The 10,832-nt window shown below is 39.5% G+C and overlaps 1 pseudogene; it reads left to right on the top strand.

Annotated features, from left to right (window-relative positions):
- Positions 1–307: 307 nt before the first annotated feature.
- On the top strand, positions 308–7,112 carry LOC118580504 (annotated as a pseudogene).
- The last annotated feature ends 3,720 nt before the right edge of the window (positions 7,113–10,832 follow it).

Genomic DNA, 10,832 nt, shown 5'->3' with positions numbered 1-10,832 from the left:
ATTAACTACCTTACATGCTCTATATTATATATACTTGAACTTAGATTTTAGAAGAATAAGCAGAGTTATTAGATTCTAAATGCTAATAACTTTTTAACAGTCACATGTTATAAGGCTCAAAGCCAGAATTAATTCTAGATTTATTTTTTAACTATAACACATGAACTCAAAGCCCAAGATAAATTTAGGTATTTCACCTGTACAAAAGCTCCAGTTCTCTGGCTCCTCCTTTCGTTGACTGCATCAGATTGTGTAGCTTCTTAAGTAGAATCACTATAGCACATGTCATTGGGCTGTAGTGTGAGTCATGAGTCATCTGCTCAGAACTGAACATGCCTCAGGACCCAGGGAAGCAGCAGAGGAAACCCAGGGGCACTTGCAGCTCCATTTCAGTAACCCAGCAGGAAATCATCTGATGGAGTTCAGCCTTCAAAATGCTTCCCAGAAGCATGTCAAGATCAGCAGGCACTGCCACTGCAAAAGTAAGGCATTGGATGGACCTTTCAGTGTGTAACTGCTCTGGGGTGCCGGCTGGCATGCAGTCAGGAGTGGGCTCCTTACTGGAAGGAAAGGAAGCGCTAACTTGGCTCATGGTGTTATAATTTAAGATGTGAACACAGTTTCCATTCAGAACATTGTTGCAAGAATGTATGATCATTGTGTTTAATGAAATTGCAATGATATTTCCTACAGACCAATTACAGCATAGAGGAGGTCCTGAGGGCTGTGTTTCTTCTGTCTCTGAGCTCTCTTCTGTATAAACACTGTGAACATCTGTGTCCACTTTCTCTCTCTTCACTTCCATTTATCTCTGCAGATTTTTTTATCACCTCCAGAGAAGCTCATCTCTGGGATCCTGGCCATCACCTGGTTTGCCTTATTGGTCGCCTTGATGATGACAACCAGAGTTGTCCCTCCATGTAAGCATGCTCTTGAGACATTATAAGGGAGCTTTCCTCTTTAAAAACAAAGCATCTTTCAATGCTCCTTCATAGTAAGGAAAAGTACTTTTTACTTTCAAGTACATATGTGGATTAAATGTGGAATGATTGTTCTAATTTTGTCCAAGTTATAATAACAGGGTATCAAAATATGTTTGCTTTTATTATACTGATTATGGCTTTATGTTTCAACAATACACTTTAGAATACTTTACTGAGAAAAACAAATTAAGTTTTGAAAGTGCCCCCATCCAGTGGGTTGTACTGTGAAGATGCTGAACTTTAGAATTTCATTGAACTAATTTTCTCCAAAGTGTTCACCATATTTTCATATTATAGCAATTGAAATTGTACTCTGTATTATTGTAGCATGAATCTTAAATGTACTTACTAATAAAATCAAACCTGAGGTCAGTTATTGGGGTGTGTGCTGGAAGATCAGAGAAGCAGAACAAGCCACAGCTATCTCACCTTGACAGTTCCTCTTTTTCTTTTTACAGTAGATTTAGTGATCTACCCATTTATCCTATTATTCTTTATCTTTATTCTCAGAGTAGATTCATATCTACCTCATATCTATATTCTGTTTTTTCTTAATTTTTTTCAAACACAAATTCTGTTGCTAATCTCCTTGTTCAGCTTTTTTCCTGACCATTAACAATCAACAACTTGTAACCAACCATTATAAACAATGACAATTATTCATAAGCCATTGAATGACCCAAAAACACCCACCCCACCTCTTGGGAATATGGGCATAGTTTTCTTAAAATTACTTCCTGCTTCCTTGGGGTGAATCCTGAAAAGAAAATTCTTTAGGGAATCCTGAAAAGAAAATTTTGGGGTTGTCAAGTCCTGTATCATTTGTCCAGTCTCTGCATAATGGAAAATGCAGGGCTGTCTCAAGTCCTTGCTCAAGTAGTCTGTCAGGCTGGATCATCTTAGCTAGCCATCTCAAAATTGTCCTGAGCAGTTTGTAGTCCAAAGTCGATCTTCCCATGGTGTTAATTAGCTTAATGGCTTTACCATAGTCCATGTGGAATCATCTCTTTGTGGGGGTCCCATTATCCTTTTGAAGATTTCAAAGTTGCTGTTAGGCATAACCATGGTTCCCTGAAGACTTGTGTGTGTGTGTGTGTGTGTGTGTGTGTGTGTGTGTGTGTGTGTGTGCCTCCTCTGTGGTTTGGAGCAATCACAGTCTGATAAATTGATAAATGTCTGTCTCTTGGAACCATGAATGTTCTTCCCTAGAAGAGAATATCTTCACAGCAATTTCTCACCACCATTTGTCTTGCCAATCTTTTCCAAACTGATCTTTGCCAAAGTTCTCTTGTAACACGATGATCCTGGCAATTTTTCTCTGAACAAGCAGCAGTAAACCCTTTGTTCCAGGTAGCAGCATCATTGCAGTCACCAACACAATGAGAAGCCAGCAACTCAGAGCAGCAGCCTCTGCATCCATGGTTCCACCACCTTTTGTGGCTCGGCCCTGGCCGAAGCTTCTCCTAGGTTGGCCTCAAACTCAGGAACCTCCTGCCTCTGCCTCCATTAGCAAATCCAACCAGTGTGCCACCACAACTGGCTGAAGGTAGCTCAGGTCTGAGCAAGGGCCCACAAGGCCACAGGCAAGCAGCTTTTTTGCAAATTCATTCCACAAACATTGGGTGCCAGATGTAGCATGACTCTTAAAGGTACTTACTAATAAAATCAAACCTGAGGTCAGTTATTGGGGTGAGTGCTGGAAGATCAGAGAAGCAGAACAAGCCACAGCTACCTCACCTCGACAGTTCCTCTTTTTGTTTTTACAGTAAATTCAGTGATCTACCCATTTATCCTATTATTCTTTATCTTTATTCTCAGAGTACATTCATATCTACCTCATATTATTCTAATTTAAATAGTACATAAATTTTCAACTAAGGGAATAAAATTGTTATGATTATTTTAGATGTCAAGTTTATTAAAAATTACTTTAACTCTCCAAATATTGAAGCAACGGAGAAGATCCACTTCTTCCTGATTACAAGTCAGAAAGGTACACCTCGCTTGTCAGAGTTCTGATGCTTGTACATATTATATTTTATGCCTAACTTAATCCATGCAGAGATAGTAATATATTTCTAGGAAGAGAATTATCTAGAGACATGAACACTAAATTCTCATAAATCATCACTAAAGTATGATAATCTCTTCTGTCATGCAGTAAGAAGTAATCATGTAAAATAACTACAACAGTTTGGATAATTGGCTTAAGTTTACTACTGGCAAACTATGATGCATCAGAAATGAATTTTGTCTTCTAGAATAGAGGTTATGTTCAAGGTTTTTGAATAAATTTGTGGGGAGAGAATTTGATTTTGGTTTATATGCTTTATATGAACACATAAACTGTGGGTCAGAGGTTGATACTATGCTTGAGTGTGTTTGAGCATGCATTCTGTTTTCTATAGACTAGCATCTGGGGTGCATAGCTATATTTTATGCATGGATGTTCAAAACTATCCAAACACGTAAATTATTTTTTATATTGCTTCTAAATAATAAACCATAATCTTTCTTCAGCACACCCTGTGGCCATTGCCAAAAGGAGTGGATATCATATTCCCACAATTGCTATTACATTGGTGTGGATTAAAAAAAACTTGGAATGACAGGTTAGTGTCCTGCACATCCAAAAACTCTACTCTGCTTTACATAGATAGTGAAGAGGAGTAGGTAAGAGCTGACGTGTGTCAAATGTTGCTTAACCTTTCTTTGTATCAATGTGATATTTGTTACCTCATTCATATTCTTTTTTATTTGGGGGGGGGGTTTCGAGACAGGGTTTCTCTGTATAGTTTTGGTGCCTATCCTGTATCTCACTCTGTAGAGCAAGCTTGGCCTCAAACTCACCAAGATCTGCCAGCCTCTGCCTCCCAAGTGCTGATATTAAAGGCATGCGCCACCACTACCTGGCCATATTCTTGTTTTGGTTGCTTGTTTCTTGTTTTTGGAGACAAAGTTTCTCTGTGCAGCTTTGGCTATCATAGAATTCATTTATAGACCAGGCTGGCCTCAAACTCAGAGATTCACCTTACTCTGATTCCTGGGTACTGGGATTAAAGTCATGGCCACTTGCTCCTTCCTTATATTCTTATATAAGAATATACTTACATCCTCATATTTCATTTTATTATAACTGCATAATATTTTCTTGTTTTATTTTACAATATTTTACTTGCACTGTGTATGGGTAGTAAACATTTATTTCCAGTTATTTTATGTCTTGAAAGCCACTCAAATACAAATGCTTTATTCTGAAATAAACTTTGCCACTTAGATTTACTGTAAACAAAGAAATCTATACATGTAGTAGCAGTTCAAATTGATCATAAAGTAACTGAGCTCAGGTCTTTATAGTTAGATCACTAGGAAGATGTTTTCATTTCCTCCATGCCCTTCCCCTGCACACACTCTCATCAGGTCTTCCTGCCCAAATCAATTTTCCTGACTTTTGCTTTCATAAAATATCTTTGCCATTGAGCAATATATGAGTGGAATTGGCCTGCATGCATTTTTACGTTGCTACCTTTGCTTCTCTAGTAGTATTTGAGGCAGTTCACCCATGTTATTGCACTGATATCTGCAGCTTTCTAGCACTGCATTATTATGTGAATGTATTGTGAAAACTGTGTCCCTGGGTGGAAGTCATGCTCTCAAGTGCAGAGTTTTCCTACACAGAACATTTATATGTACTCATGAGACTCCAATGCAAAGCCCTGCCCTGGTGTCCTTTAGGGAGAAAAAACCCACTCCCTGTGGCTAACCATGCAAACCAGTTCTTCTGAGAAGTCGCTGGCCTGTGATAACAGATAGCCTAGTCTAGCACTTTTAGTCTTGCCCATTGTAGCTGTTGAGACTCCCTTCCACACAGAGGAAGCATGAATCTATTGTAGACTGGGTGCTCAGAGAAAGCATGTAAGGTCATTTCCTTCTGTCATATGAGGGGCAGGGAGTGCCCTGCCTCTCTAATATCCTTCATCTTCAGGTGCCAAACTCTTTCAACTTTTTTTCTTTCTAACCTTCACTATTTGTTGCTGTGCCTTCCATTATTATTTTTCCAAGTTTATCCTTGTTTACCACAGTAACCAAGAGAAACCTTAATACTATCTCATTTTAACCCATCAGAATGCTGACAGACAACAGCAGGTACTTAGCTAAAGAATAATGCAGCACCAGAAAACAAAATGTGTATGTGCTTGTAACATTTCTTCAAGACAACCCATTAGTTTTCTTCTATAACCAAATTCTAAGGAACGGTAGAAAAATAGATTAATTTAGGCACAGCATCCAGAGATTTCTTGCATAGTAAGTATCATTGTGTTGTTAGCATGAATGAGTATTAAATTACATAAATCTATTGTCAAATTCCCCCATTAAGAGAAGAATGAAACTTCCAACTATAAACATTCAAAAGTTAACTCTAGATCAAAATTAAACACATATGTGTGTGGTGGTATTGTGTTCCCCAAAATATTGTGCACCCTAATAAATTTATCTGGGATCAGAGAACAGACAGCCACTAGATACAGAGCCAAAAATGGTGGCTAGAAAATAGGTCAGTGCAAGCCATAGCAGAAGCTGGGTGGTGGTGGTGCACACCTTTAATCCCAGCACTTGGGAGGCAGAGCTAGGCAGATCTCTGTGTGTTCAAGGATACAGCCAGCTTGGAGACACATACCTTTAATCCCAGGGAGTTCCAGCAGAAAGAGAAAGATATGTAAGGCATGAAGACCAGAAACTAGAGGCATTTGGCTGGTTAAGCATTAAAGCTTTTGAGCAGCACAGTTCAGCTGAGAGCCATCCAATCTGAGGAAACAGGATCAGCTGAGGAATTAGCAAGGTGAGGTAGCTGTGGCTTGTTCTCCTTCTCTAATCTTCCAGCATTCACCCCAATAACTGGCCTCATGTTTGATTTTATTAATAAGAACTTTTAAGATTTATGCTACATATGTGAATGTTTTGGCAATGTAAGAAGTGTTCTCAACTTTAATATTGTGATTTGTATTAGACAACAAATGTACTATGACATAATTGTAGCAGGAATCTTAACAGGTCTTATTAATAAGGACAAACCTGAGGCCAGTTATTGGGGTGAATTCTGGAAGATCAGAGACACAGAACAAGCCACAGCTTCCTCACGTTGCCAGTTCCTCAGCTGGTCTTGTTTCCTCAGACTGCAAGCTTCTGTGTTCTCATCCAGAATGAATCTCAGCTGAACTGTGTTGCTCCAAAGACTAAAAATTTAACCAGCCAAAATGCCTAACCAGCCAAACGCTTAACTATCTCTGGTGCCTAGTTTTCATGCCTTATATATCTTTCTGTTCTCTGCCATCACTCCCTGGGATTAAAGGTGTGTGTCACCATGCCTGGCTGTTTCTAATGTGGCCTGGAACTCAGAGATCCAAAGGTATTTCTGTCTCTGGAATGCTAAGATTAAAGGCATGTGCTATATCCTCATGTTTAATATTGTGGCCATCCTTTTCTGTGACCGCAGATAGGTTTATTAGCCTGTACAATATATTGGGGAACACAATACCACCAAACATAATACACCAACACATTTTAAAAATTATGAGAACCTTCATACTGAGGAAAATTCTGTGTTTCTCTGGTAGGTCTTTCTGTAATCGCTCTCACTGGTCTCATGGACTAGAGTATTTAGGAAGAGCAGAAATTAAATCTGGGTTTGGAAAAAAATACTCAACTTTCAAACCAAAGTAAGATTTCATGAATGATGTAATAAACAAGAAAAAAATACAAAGAAGCTCTCAGAAGAGTGTTATTAGTGAATGAAGTTGAATTATAAACAGGCAGAATGATGCTGACCTTTGTGACCTGCTCATGTGATACTGAAGAATGGGTTACATGGCTTTCATAACAGAGTTTACCACACTGTTAGTGAAAATGCCAGTGCCACCTTGCATGGGATCCTTCTTTTGCACTTACTTATGGGATTCGTTCATTTAGTAGATTATCCACATATAGTATATCTGAATTTTGTGTTTCCACCATTGCAGGATAACAGAGCATGTTGAACATAACTGTGTCATGCTGTCAGCTTCTGGCCTCACAACAGATGACTGCACAGCTTTGCATACATACCTTTGTAAGGGTAAACTCACCAACTAAAACACTTACACTTGGAGTCTGCCAGGTAATGTAACATTAATAACCTGGAAATAGATTTATGGTTGTATACATCTTTTTATCTTATTTTATAATTTAATTTAATTTTACATATCAGCCATGGATTCCCCTGTCCTCCCCCCTCCCGTCCCCCACACCCCTATCCCACCTCCCTATCCCCACCTTCCCCCCAGCCCACCCCTCATTCCCATCTCCTCCAGGGCAAAGACTCCCCTGGGGATTCAGCTCAACCTGGTAGATTCAGTCCAGGCAGTTCCAGTCCCCTCCTCCCAGGATGAGAGAAGTGTCCCTGCATAAGCCCCAGGTTCCAAACAGTCAACTCATGCACTAAGGACAGGTCCCCATCCCACTGCCTGGGGGCCTGACAAACAGTTCAAGCTAATCAACTGTCTCACTTATCCAGAGGGTTGTGTACATCTTAAAGTGAATTATCTGTTATGGTTATTAATTCCTTTCAGAGACAATTACTAAAGTATAGTATACACACACAAAAAAATTGCAATTCCACCTCAGTTCCTCCCTGGGAAACTTACGAGTTTTTTATACTTACTTATAACCCAAGGGTGAGGAGTTACTGGCTAGAGTGTTAGCAACTCCCAAGCAGTCACAATGCAGTCTTCACCGGTGGTGGGTGATGGCTTCTCTACAGCTACACGGATACAGCACCCAACAATTCACTTTCCATTGCCTACATATTCTATCACCTCCTGAAAGCAAAGACCATAGGTAATTAGGACATAATTGAATACAAATGACAGGAAGCTCAGGTGAGGAACAATAACCCTCTCCAACCCAGCCCTTTCTATGAAGAAATATCTATGTCATGAGCCCAGTTGTGTCAGGCTCTTAGACTCCCGAAGGTAGACACAGTTAATCTCATGGAGGTGGCATTTGTTTTCCTGGAGGACAATGTGGAATTATGATTACTTTTCTGGTCTTGTGCCACTGTAGTATAGTCACAATATATATGACAACAATGGATACTTATTCCCAGCAGTATAACTGGTTGAGTCTCTGTCAGAAACTATACAGATAATGTTCCTATCACTGTAGCCAAAGAAGTAATCTATGGTCATAAGCAAAAGCATTTAAAAATAGTTTCATAAGCAAACCACACCCATTTGACAAACCATACAAGTGCTACCTGTGGTGATACATTGTGTCCCCCAATATAATGCGTAGCCTAATAAAACTTATCTGAGGTCAAGAACAGAGCAGCCACTAGATTAGACATAGAGGCCAGACAGTGATGGCACATACACTTAATCCTAAGATTCTGGAGGCAGAGATCCATTCGGATCTCTGTGAGTTCAAAGCCACATTGGAAACAGAGCCAGGCATGGTGGCACACGCCCTTATTCTCTGCACTTGAGATCTCATGTCTTGCTTGGGAAAGACACTTGCCTTTAATCCCAGGAAGTGATGACAGGAAGCAGAAAGGTATATAAGGCATGAGGACCAGGAACTAGAGGCTTTTAAGCTTTCAGGCTTTTTAGCAGCAGTTCAGCTGAGATCCATTTCGATGAGGACTCAGGCTTCCAGTTTGAGGAAACAGGATCAGCTGAGAAGTTGGTAATAGGTGAGGTTAGCTCTGGCTTGTTCTGCTTCTCTGATCTTTCAGCGTTCACCCCAATACCTGGCTCTTGGGTTTGTTTTTTATTAATAAGACCTTTTAAGATTCATGTTATAGCTACCCCAATGAGATTAATTATTTCCCAGCCATCGTTTTTATACTTTCTTCCAGTACACAACATGGGTTGTCTCCTGAGAAGCACTCTAAAACCAATTTTAAACATAGTTTGTAACATCAATATCGCCCATGCCACTATTGAATCAAAGGGCACACCTTGCTTGTCATGATGATGACATTAGCACAGAGGTTCCAAAGTTAAACAGGATCACTAGTGACAGATGGCTCAGCTGTTAAAAGCTAGGCACACAACCAAAAGTGTAAGAGTTCAGTTCCCAATTGTCCTCATATTGCCTTCCAGGACCACATGCTATCCAGAATGGATGAAGTTTCCAGGAACCTCATCTTGTTTTTAATTTGCCCCACCACTACAGCATGTGGGGTCTGCAGAAATATGAGATTACCATCTAGTTCTTATATGTAGCCAATATCTGTCACAATAACCTGTAATGTATCAATCCTCACAGGGTTTCCTGGCCAATAATGCTAAGGGAGGGAATGCTGCTTCACTGGAATTACCATTCCAGAACCCTATGTTTCTAAGCAGCCCTGTGCACCATCTCTCCAGTTTAAACTTATTAACTGATATTTTTATTTTCAGAGGCATAGGTTGTTGCAATATTTTTCTCAACTGTCTTGTCAAGCATCATTTGAATTTGACCCAACCATGAGAATCCCAAGAATTTCTACTGTCTGGGCCTTGTTCTTGTGCAGATTAATTTTCAGTCTTTGATCTTCTACATGTGTAGATAGTTTCATAAAGATGTTTTTCTAAATCTTTAAAATACTATCACTGATCTCCATTCCAAAGCAGAACCAAATGGGCTTGGAATCAAGAATTGATGGAAAAACAAAAACAAAACAGAACTTTCTAAAATTCTAACTTAGCATGAAAATATACTACCTCTTATAACAATTTTACAGTTAAAATGGAGTAATGTTGGATATAGCAACATGGATTGAAGTGTTATGGTATTTAGTTCTCAGCAATCCAGTGTCACTGTCCTTGAGTCATCTGGCTTCATTTTTCACCCACAGGCAAAATTACCAAAAGAGATAGCAGGATGCTTCTTGACAACGTCTTCATCCTCAACATATTTTCCTGCTTGAGAAAAATGAATAAAGTATACTGGGGGTACAGGGAACAACTACCTTTCCATCTGAACCATTCTACATCATAGTTATACACTGCTGTCTATTGTCCCTAATTTTAGTGACATAAGAATACAAGGCACACCTAGACCTGGCATCCTCCCTGAAACAATGATCTGATCATTATAGAAGACCAATAAATCCATAATTGAACCTGGGGACTCTGGGTACTTACACAGTCCTTACCTGTAGGCCACCTTAGCCATGTCATTATAGAATGGCTAAGATGCTTCCCAGGAAACAAAATCTTCTTTCACAGCAATAGCTGTAGTGGGGGCTATATGCACTCATTGTCCTTTAAGAAATAGTTGTTCAGGCTTTGCAGCCCATTAGGTCCACAAGCATAACATTTGGCTTGCTGTTGAGTTTATCCATAGGAACTCAAGCTCAACCAAAACCTTGTTACATCAGCTTTTAAGTGATCTGGAAATACCCTTTTCTCTCCTATCCACTGTGACCCTCATCTTCTTATCCATTTTCCTTGCCAAATCAGAAGCAAATATGGAGGTGTCTCCTGAAGATCCTTTTCTCTTTCTAACAGCCACTACAGCAAGGAATTATATCATTCCATTCCTCAAAGGTAAAGATGACCATTTTGGAGTTGTATTCACAGATGCCCTACTCTTAGATAGTTCAACCTCATCTTTGTTTCATTATCCAGACAGTGGGATATTCTACCACTCATTTAGGTTCTGTTGTGTCTCTGTTTGGGCACCAATTTGTTGCATTAATTTTCTTCCAGAGATACAAATAAATGTCTATTAATTTCAGAGATCACATGAAGAGACCAAAGAAACATTTCAAAAAGGCCAGATGAGGATGTTAGATCCCCTGGAGTTGGAGTTATAGGATACTTATTG

The sequence above is a fragment of the Onychomys torridus genome, chromosome 3 (genome assembly GCF_903995425.1).
Source record: "Onychomys torridus chromosome 3, mOncTor1.1, whole genome shotgun sequence".
Lineage (NCBI taxonomy): Eukaryota > Metazoa > Chordata > Mammalia > Rodentia > Cricetidae > Onychomys > Onychomys torridus.
This window is presented reverse-complemented; position numbering and strand designations above follow the sequence as displayed.